The sequence below is a fragment of the Periplaneta americana genome, chromosome 17, assembly GCF_040183065.1.
Source record: "Periplaneta americana isolate PAMFEO1 chromosome 17, P.americana_PAMFEO1_priV1, whole genome shotgun sequence".
NCBI lineage: Eukaryota > Metazoa > Arthropoda > Insecta > Blattodea > Blattidae > Periplaneta > Periplaneta americana.
The window spans coordinates 21,018,314-21,029,504 of record NC_091133.1 but is presented as its reverse complement, the minus strand read 5'-3'; positions in this window follow the sequence as shown (position 1 = coordinate 21,029,504).

Here is an 11,191-nt window from a genome sequence, read left to right as displayed (position 1 = left end):
CTTTATTGTAAGTGACGTTAAAATGCACAATAAAATACAGTGAACTGACACTTGAGTAGAAATAGTTTTAGTTTCTAAGTAATATGACCAAGATTATTCAACAGTATCGACATTTCTGTTGGGCCTCTTTACTGTCATACCAGTACAACGACGTCAACATAGAACGTATGATAATCATGATGAAAGTCGATGACATTCAGTTTCAAGTGGTGAGGGTGATTTGCTTCCAGTCTGCAAAACGACTTTAATGGAAGTATTTACAGAAATTAACAGACATCTGTAAATAAGAAATGGATCTTAGCACCTAAGAAATGTTTATGGGACTTAACACCTTTTATAAATTGTGAAGTTTGTTTGTCTCTCAGTGTGTTAATTTTAGTAGTATCATCAAACTATTGATAAGGATTGGTGAAAAGTTGTGGTAAGTACTATCAATTCAATTTAAAAAATTATATTCTTAAAATTGTTCAAGACCAAACGTTATTTATTAATAAAATACTGTTCATAACTTTGGAACTTTGCACCTTTCTACTATTAAGTATCCAATTCCAAAGGAAAATGTTCTCTCCTTCAAATTTCCTGCTTATGACCTTGAGAGAATTCACGGTTCTAGCGAAATAGGAGTGGTGCGAAGTAGCTAAGTTAAAGACAGATATTCATCCGCTATTTAAGTGAATAATTGACGATGTGGCACAAATATTTCATCTCTAATTTAGTATCTTGTTAAGCTTGAAGTAAATATGTTTATAAACACATGCGACAAAAACTCCATAGTTTTAATATTGGTTATTAATGCAAAAAAATTCGCACCGGCGCCGGGGATCGAACACAGATCCTCAGTTCTGCGCACTGGACGCTTTAACCACTGAGCTATGCCCCGGCTTAATCCTCAGCACCGGATCGAATCCTTTTCCTTTGGCATTTTCCTTTAGTGGCCTTACTCCATGTTGGGCATATATAGGCATATTGACACGTATATTAAGTCAACTGTCATCACACAAGGAGTGCACTCATTTGGGTAACTTGGTGGCTGAGACTCCACATTCTATGAAGGGTTCAGAACCATAGTCGGCCAAGTGCCATTTATTAAAACCGTAGAAAACAAGGGTTATGACGTTATCACCATAACTGAATGGAAACATGTAGCAAATAATATAAAGTATACACATTCAAACTAAATGATATGTTAATCTTCATTAAACTATGGTATTCACTTAACTTTAACCCTTGCTTTCTCCGTTTTTAATAAATGGCGCTTGGCCCACTATGGCTCTGAACCCTTCATATATGCACTGTTGGGTGAATGGTTTACGTAAAGATTAATTTTTTTGTTCGTAGAACTGGGGACCCGGGTTCGATTAATCTTCACATCCATAGTTTTAGTTCAGTAGCTGCTTTAAATGAAATTTATTGTTACTTCTAAATGCTAAGTACTAGATAAATTTGTAAGGAACGTTTCAAGAGGGGACCCAAAGAGTCCGCTATTCCATACATAAAACATGAGATTATTCACACTTTTATTGTTCTGAAATTCTATAAGCAGTAGTTATTTATGAAAGTATGTCAGTACAATAATTGATGCCTTCACCTTCATGGAATTACATTGTAACCTCGCAGAATTAGGTCGATATGTTGGAACTGACTGCAGTGCTTCCAATTCACAATGCCAACGCAAATTTTCGGCAAGAAGATTCCCCTCTGCAATTTGTATAGCGTATTTTGGAATACCGAAATAAAACATTTTTACAGACATGGGTAAGAATAGGCGCAAGAAACCCATTCGACCATATTTTCAGAGCTCACTCCTATGGACTTTAACTTATGGGTTTATAGAATTGTTTATTGTATGTTTTCCCGTCTGAGTAGCTTATCTTATGCTAAGTGAATTACTGTTCACTAAAACAGTTTAATTTATTGACAAATACAAATACAGATTAACGTTTTCGGCAAGTTATTTTGCTATTTTCAGATCAATTAAATATGAATATAACAGTGAATATGAATACATTATAAGGATAAAATTGCAAACAAGAATAAAAAAAATTTAATTGTAGTTACATGTAAATATGATTTGCTAGCTGACATATTCCTACAAAATCTAGAAAGCAAACATATTATAAATTTATCCCAAAAACACAGTATCATTTCTTAAAATGGGTCATTGTTATATTATACGAGAGTAATACATCATATAATGAATTTATAACCCATCTCTAACCAACTACATCCCAAAATCAAATTCACATCCGAAGCCAGCGTAAATAATTCCATAAATTTCCTAGATATAAAAGTTACATGTAATTATTAAAACAACCTTCTTAATGACATGTTTATTACGACACTTAACCTTACATTTTCCATCAAATCACCACTTCGGATTTGAAGCAGCAGCTTGATATTGACATTCTGGCAGTACGACTAGCTGCTAATATAATTGCTGGACTACATAAAACAACCCGAACTAGAATTTGATATTTATAGAAAACCTACAGCTACCAACCATGTAAGAAACAGACAATACACGGAAAAAGTAGTTAGTTAAAAATTTTTGAGTATGAATAGATATGTAGCATATATACGTAATATGTAATATAATATAAGAGAGTTAAATAAATTGGACAAATTTTTTATGATAGTGAAGCTGAAATGAGAAGAGAAAGTTAAAATTAACGGTGTATTAAACTGATCTTGTAGTGTGCATGTGTTTTTTTTCTTAGTTGTAAGATTTGGCATAGGTGAATAAAATAGTGAAGTAAGGCAGATCTGGAGTAATATAGAATTGTAACAGATCTGTCATACAGATATGATGGATGAATAAATATATCATATCGTATCGTATCGTATCATATCATATATCATATCATAATATACATATTATATGTCATGTCATGTCATGCATGCCATGTCATGTCATGTCACATCATACATAAAAATCGAAATAATTTTGAATTGTATTTTCATAATTATGAAACAAAAGGTATGAATTGTTTAAGATTGTTTGAACCAAAATGCAACACTGCTATATATATATAATTTGAACTGGTAATGGAAATTACGGGAAAACGGCTGAAGGAATTTTAATGAGTGACCCCTCATTTTCTTGCCTGGCATCCAAAGTTTTTCGGAAAAATAATAGTTTTCAGTGAAATGTCAATTTTCCTACATAGTTTTCCTATTTTCCAAAATCCACCTGTTGTCAGTTTTGAGAACTAATTTTATTGAATCACGGCCGACTTGATTGAATTTCAGAACAAAAAACACACTACAATAAACAATAGGCTATTACACGAAGGCAGAATTGCCGACATATTTAGAGCTCAATTCAATTTGTTATTAAAAACTGATTCTGCAGTGTATAATTTTCTGAGTACAGCTGTGTATTGGATATTCAAATCTACGAAACTTGAGGTGGTTTGATGACATTATTACCATTAGAAATTAAATATTATTATAGTTAATATCATGATGCATCAATTTTTCATTAATTGTACATAATATTGATGCTATATTGATGACATGAAAGTGAAACGTTTTGAGGTTATGTAAGTAAATGTAGAGAATATCTTAATTTAGATCTTCATTTCTATAATTTACTGAGTGGCTGCTATATATAACTACAAAACTTCAGTAAGATAATAATATTGTTATTAAAAATCAAATATTTTTATACTTATTAACCCAGTGGGGTTGGGTCTTTTTCATATACTTAATGGCGGTGTAGTGTAGATATTGATATGCTGTCTTCAGTATTGGCTCGAGAGAGCGCAAAAGTTACAGTTCCTAAGGAAAGATCAAAAGGTATTACTTACTTATAAAATAAGAGGCCTAGAAAATTTTGTAGTCTCCAGATCATTTCAGCAAGATCTCTTAGTAGGATAAAATGATTTTATGCTCTACGTTTCAAGTTCTGCATGCAGCAGCTATATACGAAAATGCTTTTGTTCGAAAGCTTAGCAAACCGGATATTTTTTTAACTTTTGCCTACAATCCACAATGACCTGAAATAGCTACTGCTATCGTCCTGACATTGATACTTGCGTTTTCGCGTTGGAACTCAAAAACTGAAGTTGGATAGGTTCAAGAAAAAGTATTTGGCCTAAAAAAATCCATTCAGAGGGAGTATGTTTCATTATTATGGAAGCAAATAACTATCAAAAAGACAAGCATTCTTCATTGAAAATAAATCTGAAAAATTTTTATTTGAACGTCTAACGAACTTAGTTTGCAGCAGCATTTGCTGCACAAGCCACTAGTTTAAATGTATTGCGTAGTAGAAATAAGACAAATTGTATTAGCTATATACTACTAATTTAAATTCAGGAATCCGCACGAACTTAGTTTGCAGCAGCATTTGCTGCACAAGCCACTAGTTTAAATTTATTGCGTAGTAGAAATAAGACAAATTGTATTAGCTATATACTACTAATTTAAATTCAGGAATCCGCCCCTGAGCACGAGTTATACTCTTTCAGAGGCGAGCTAAAGGTTTTCTGTTTATATTATATTTTATGTTACAATTATTAATAAAATAATAAATAAATAAATAAATGAATAAATAAATAAATAAGTAAGTAAATAAATAAATAAATAAATAAAATATCATATACGAACAAGCCGTTGAGGCCTTACTTTTTTGGTTTATGATGATTATGATTATGATATCCATCATTAAAGCGGGAATTTTTACGTCTTACTATTTCCCCAAGAGATTAACTCTTGCGGTGAACATTTTAAGAAGCAAGAAAGAACCAAAATCATCGACTGTTATTCTCCCTTGTCTCTATACAAGCAAGCAAAGAAACGAAGAACATTAGCAATGCAGTATTACACAGTTCATACGAAGCGACCGTTCTGCATCCGGGTTTATCTTGGAAGTAAACATTGTTTTCCTCTGATTAACGTTCTATAACTTGGCACTGCACTCAATGGTGCGGTCAGAAATAGATTTAAAGAGTCTTGGGAGTAGGAGACGATGATTCTGATCGTTGTAATCCCTCCTACGTTATAGATCTTTCTCGTCATATCTTACTCACACCTCAATAAATAATTCACTTACTCGCATTTAATTTACGCGCTGAATGATTCATACATGTTAAATATAATGTACGAGTATTATGGGTTAATTTATTTTGTGCCAACGTGACTAAACAAGAGAAGACAGTTTTGGAATTTGACTGTGATGCCAGCTTTACAGTAGGGTTGCAGCAATCTTAACATTCTTTTTCACTTCCTTCCTATCCATTTCTTTCTTGTTTCTAAAATTTTTCGTGAATCCAAACCCAATCCCTTTCATTAAAATCGCTAGCTGACTAATCTACGATTGAGCTCCAAAAGGAATCGTGTTGAAAACAATGCATTAGGTCTATGCATGATAAACTGATAATAGGAATGAAAAAACCCTACAGCAACCTCTCCACATCTGAATTTTACTGGCGTTAATAAAAAATAATAGAGGACAATTAAAATGGCTCTGTCTTAGGTTGTATTAACGGTGACCTTCCGCCATGCTAACACATATCCAGGGAGTCCTGCTACTTGTAAATGTCTAAGTGAGGACTGAAAGAACCCTATTCTTTAAGAAGAAGAGGAAGAAGGAAAATAAAAACCCATTCGTTGAGTTTTCCACAGATTTCTGATGTTTGTTTAGATTTGCTATAATTCTATGGTACCGGTATAAACTTGTATAGGGTGTTAAAAAATACCCTATGTTTTAGGAGGTGATAGTATGCAACAAAACAAGAAAAAATGTATAATAAATATGGGTCCTACAAAACATACTTTCTGAGATCTGAACACTTGTTCACAGGAGGTGCTCAATGTGATGTCCATTCATGGCAGTGCATTCCTCTGCCCTTTGGAGCAAGGAATCACACACTCTTTGAAATTGACCTGGTTGTTATTGATAACCAAAAGTCTAGGGGAATTAAGTTAGGGCTGGGGACGGAGCGGTTCGGTTTGGAGCAGTTACTGTGACGTCATTACTCGGTTGATCCGAGTACAGTACCGAGTACAAATTTGTGGCGGCAGATTTAAAATTTGATTAGACTGAATCGATTTTAGAACGTACTTTGAAAGTGTTTTAAAAGTATTGTAGTAAAGCGCTTTCGTTTTGACAATTGACAAAAAAAAAATGCTTCTCTTCATTGCAAAATGACGCTTGCAAACTTTATTTGCGTGATTACATCTATTTGCGGAGTTATTTTATATGAAAGGCTTATTTAACCTTCAGTGTTTTACATATGACAGAAGAAATAAAATTAATAAAATAATTTATAATACTAACGGCTAATAAATTAACATGTGAGGTAAACGTTAAACGCTGCAGCTAAGTAAAAAAGAAGATAGAAAGAAACGGGCTCCATGAAACGCTGCCTAAAGCACTTAAAAATAACTCACAGAATTATTTACTATTACGGAAAATGGATAAAATAATCAATAAAACGTGGATCCTTGAACTGAAGAACATAATGTTTATTTACTTTATAACATGACTAGCCTTCCATACAATCATGTTCTCTTTGGTGAAGAGCAATATTATTGATAAATTAAAATAATTAGGTAACATAAATCACAGAAATAAATACAAATAAAATGATGACTGATGAGGTAACATAAATCCAATAAACACAAATAGAAAAATATAATATATATTTTTTTTTACATATTTCAATATTAATCAAACACTGTAATATAATAATAAAGTGTAATAATAAAAAATTAATAATAATAATAATAATAATAATAATAATAATAATAATAATAAAACCAGTTAAGACCAGTAATGCAAGTTTTGTTTTTAAACAGGAATTGAAACTTTATTAAAGCACGAAAAATCATAATAAATTCCTCAGATAAAGTAATTGGTTTGTTGCCTGCATGCAACATTTCGGACTTATTCCATTTTAGTAGAATACAGAGCACGGAAAGACAAGTTGGGGACTATATTTAACTTATTTTACACAAAATGTGGACTTAATCGGCTTTACTAGTAATAGGACGATATATACGTAGATAGACCTTCTTACATTATATGGACATATATTTTAAAACTTATTTCATATTTTTATATTAACCTAATAATAAGAATAATAATAGTAATAATAATAAATTATTATTATTATTATTATTATTATTATTATTATTACTATTATTATTACTATTACTATTATTATTACTATTACTATAACTAGTCTTGGTGAAAGGTCTACAGGCTAATTAAAATCATGTACATAGCTCTTAACTACTTCGTTTTGTTTCGAAATAAACTCATACAATAATAAATAATACCCCTAATGTAAGAATACATTGTTTACTTGACATTATACGAAGCACCGTGATGTTGCAAGAAAAGAAATTTCGAGATTTTCACAAAACATACCAGCTTTCAGCTTTCTTGATACCAAAAGAATGGCTTCGAATATGTCCCCTATCTGTTATATGATTTCTTCTACACTATTGCACGAATTTTCTTTGTACGAGTATTCAGTTCTCCAAGTCAGTGTTTACAGTCAGTTTATCCAGGCAGAATGAGGCAGATTAAACAAAATAACTTTTAATTTAACATTCAAGGATCTCCATTTTTAATCAAGAACATATAACAGGGATCTAATTCACTCATTTATTCATATATTCACTATTTGTTAATCATTCACATATTAATTCAACCATTTATCCACTCCTTCATTCAGTTACCTATATAGTCGGTGATTTATTTATCCTCCATTCACTAACTCATTCATTCATGAAATTATTCCTTCATTACTCATTCATTTATCCATACACCCAACTATTCATGCAGTCATTTGCACATTCATTCATTCATTCATTCATTCATTCATTTAGTCATTTGTTCGTTCATTCATTCATTCATTCATCCACTCATTAATTTGTATCTTCAACCACTTTCCATCCGTTTACCAATTTATTCATCCATTCATCAATTTATTTATCAATTCACCCTTTTATTCTCCATCCACCGATTTATTAATCAATACATTCACTCTTTCATACATCTATCTATGTAGCCGTAGCTTTATCTATTTAATAGGTGAATGGAAATGAATGGATGCATGAAGGAATTAATTAACGTGGAATTGTATGAGAGATTGATTGGATAAATGAGTGAATTACTGAATGAATGGAAGAGTGGATAAGGAAATAACTGAATGAATGAGTAGATAAATGGCTAAATGAATGGGGGACTGAAATAATAATTGCTTGTTTGAATTTGTTACAAAGTAAATGGGCAAGTAGATAAATCAATGACTGCATTATTGCAGTAACTTATATTACAATTAAATGTATCTGATAAGGTAGTCTTAAACTTTTGTTAATTACTGTAACTGGATGAATGAAAAAAATGAATAGGCGAATTAAATAATAATTGCGTGAAAGAATGAGTTACTGAGTGAATGGATACGTGGATAAATCAATACTGCATGAATAGCTGGATGAATGAAAAAATGAGAGGGCGAATTAAATAATAATTACATGAATGAATGAGTTAGTGAGTGAATGGATAAATGGATAATTCAATGACTGCGTGACTAGTTGGATGAATGGATAAATGAATGGGCGAATGAAATAATAATTACAAGAATAAATGGGTTATCGAGTGAATGGACAAGTGGAGAAATCAATGACTGCATGAATAGCTGAATGAATGAAGAAATGCATGGGTGAATGAAATAATACTTGCATGAATAAATGAGTTACTGAGTGAATGAATAAGTTGATAAATCAATGACTGCATGAATAGCTGAATGAATAAAGAAATGAATGGACGAATGAAATAATAATTGCATGAATGAGTTACTGAGTGAATGGATAAGTGGAGAAATCAATGACTGCATGAATAGCTGGATGAATGGATAAATTAATGAGCTAATGAAATAATAATTGCAAGAATAAATGGCTTATCGAGTAAATGGATAAGTGGATAAATCAATGACTGCATGAATAGCTGGATGAATGGATAAATTAATGAGCTAATGAAATAATAATTGCAAGAATAAATGGCTTATCGAGTGAATGGATAAGTGGAGAAGTCAATGACTGCATGAATAGCTGGATGAATGGATAAATTAATGAGCTAATGAAATAATAATTGCAAGAATAAATGGGTTATCGAGTGAATGGATAAGTGGAGAAGTCAATGACTGCATGAATAGCTGGATGAATGGATAAGTTAATGAGCTAATGAAATAATAATTGCAAGAATAAATGGCTTATCGAGTAAATGGATAAGTGGAGAAATCAGTGACTGCATGAATAGCTGGATGAATGGATAAATTAATGAGCTAATGAAATAATAATTGCAAGAATAAATGGCTTATCGAGTAAATGGATAAGTGGAGAAATCAATGACTGCATGAATAGCTGGATGAATGGATAAATTAATGAGCTAATGAAATAATAATTGCAAGAATAAATGGCTTATCGAGTGAATGGATAAGTGGAGAAGTCAATGACTGCATGAATAGCTGGATGAATGGATAAATTAATGAGCTAATGAAATAATAATTGCACGAATAAATGGCTTATTGAGTAAATGGTTAAGTGCAGAAATCAGTGACTGCATGAATAGCTGGATGAATGGATAAATTAATGAGCTAATGAAATAATAATTGCAAGAATAAATGGCTTATCGAGTAAATGGATAAGTGGAGAAATCAATGACTGCATGAATAGCTGGATGAATGGATAAATTAATGAGCTAATGAAATAATAATTGCAAGAATAAATGGCTTATCGAGTGAATGGATAAGTGGAGAAATCAATGACTGCATGAATAGCTGGATGAATGGATAAATTAATGAGCTAATGAAATAATAATTGCAAGAATAAATGGGTTATCGAGTGAATGGATAAGTGGAGAAGTCAATGACTGCATGAATAGCTGAATGAATGAAGAATGAAATAATTGTATGAATAAATGAGTTACTGAGTGAATTGAGAAGTGGATAAGTCAATACTGTATGAATAGCTGGATGAATGAAAAATGAATGGGTGAATTAAATAATAATTGCATGAATAAGTGAGTTACTGAGTAAATGGATAATTAGAGAAATCAATGAGTGCATGATTAGTTGAATGAATGGATAAATGAATGGGCGAATAAAATCATAATTGCTTGATTGAATTTGTTACAAAGTGAATGAACGAGCAGATAAATCTACGACTGCATGAATAACTGGATGAATGAGAAAATTAATGGGCGAATGAAATAATAATTGCACGAATAAATGAGAAAGATGTGTTGTGGGATTAACTAGTGACAGAACTGTGAATCACTGCTTTATAACTGTTTATCTTTTGACATCCTACACAAGGTGAATCTGAAAACTGTTCGTATTTTGGTGGATCCAACATTATGTAACATAACTATTGAATGCATGTAACATTGTATATTATTAATTCAAAGTGTTCTACCCAAGGGCAGATCTTTCACTGCAAATGCAGCATTCTTCAGTCTTTTCCTAGTCTCCGCATATGATCAATTTATTTCATTTTAATATGATCAACATCATCTGATATTTTCTTCTGCCTTGAACTCTTCTCTCGTGCATCGTATATTATGACATATAATTTTACCAGGTTAGGATTTAGCTATATATATTAAAATTTTTTTATAGAATCGTATTAGCTTATATATTTAATCAGAAATAAATATATTTAGATAAATAGGTACCAAAAATTACATTAAAACAGCATATTACACTCATTAATTTGCTGCAATAGTGATGCACGAAGTAAATAATGATAACATATTGTATGAAAAAAAGAAAAAGAATTTCTGTTCTTTTAACCGGTTAATCAAAATTCTACTATGACAGCAAAAATTTAGTAGCAGCAGTAGTAGTGATGATGGTAGTGGTGGTGGTAGTGATGTTAGCAGTAGCAGCAGCAGCAGCATCAGCAGTAGTAGTAGTATGAACGAACCTGTGATCATCTTCAACAATTCCAAGAAGAAGTACTTCATCAGAAGAATCCATATTCGCGAATGCATCCCGTTCTGATGTGAAAAAAAGAACGATTTTCGTAGCGATCGCGGAATTATAAGTTTCGCTGTCGCTTCCGCGTTCCGCGTACCGCGTTGGTGTGAACAGACCTTAATGGTACATGAGCGGTCCTTCAACTAATAACTCAATATTCTACCTTAACAGGCAAGCAGATGTAAAGAAAGTATGAT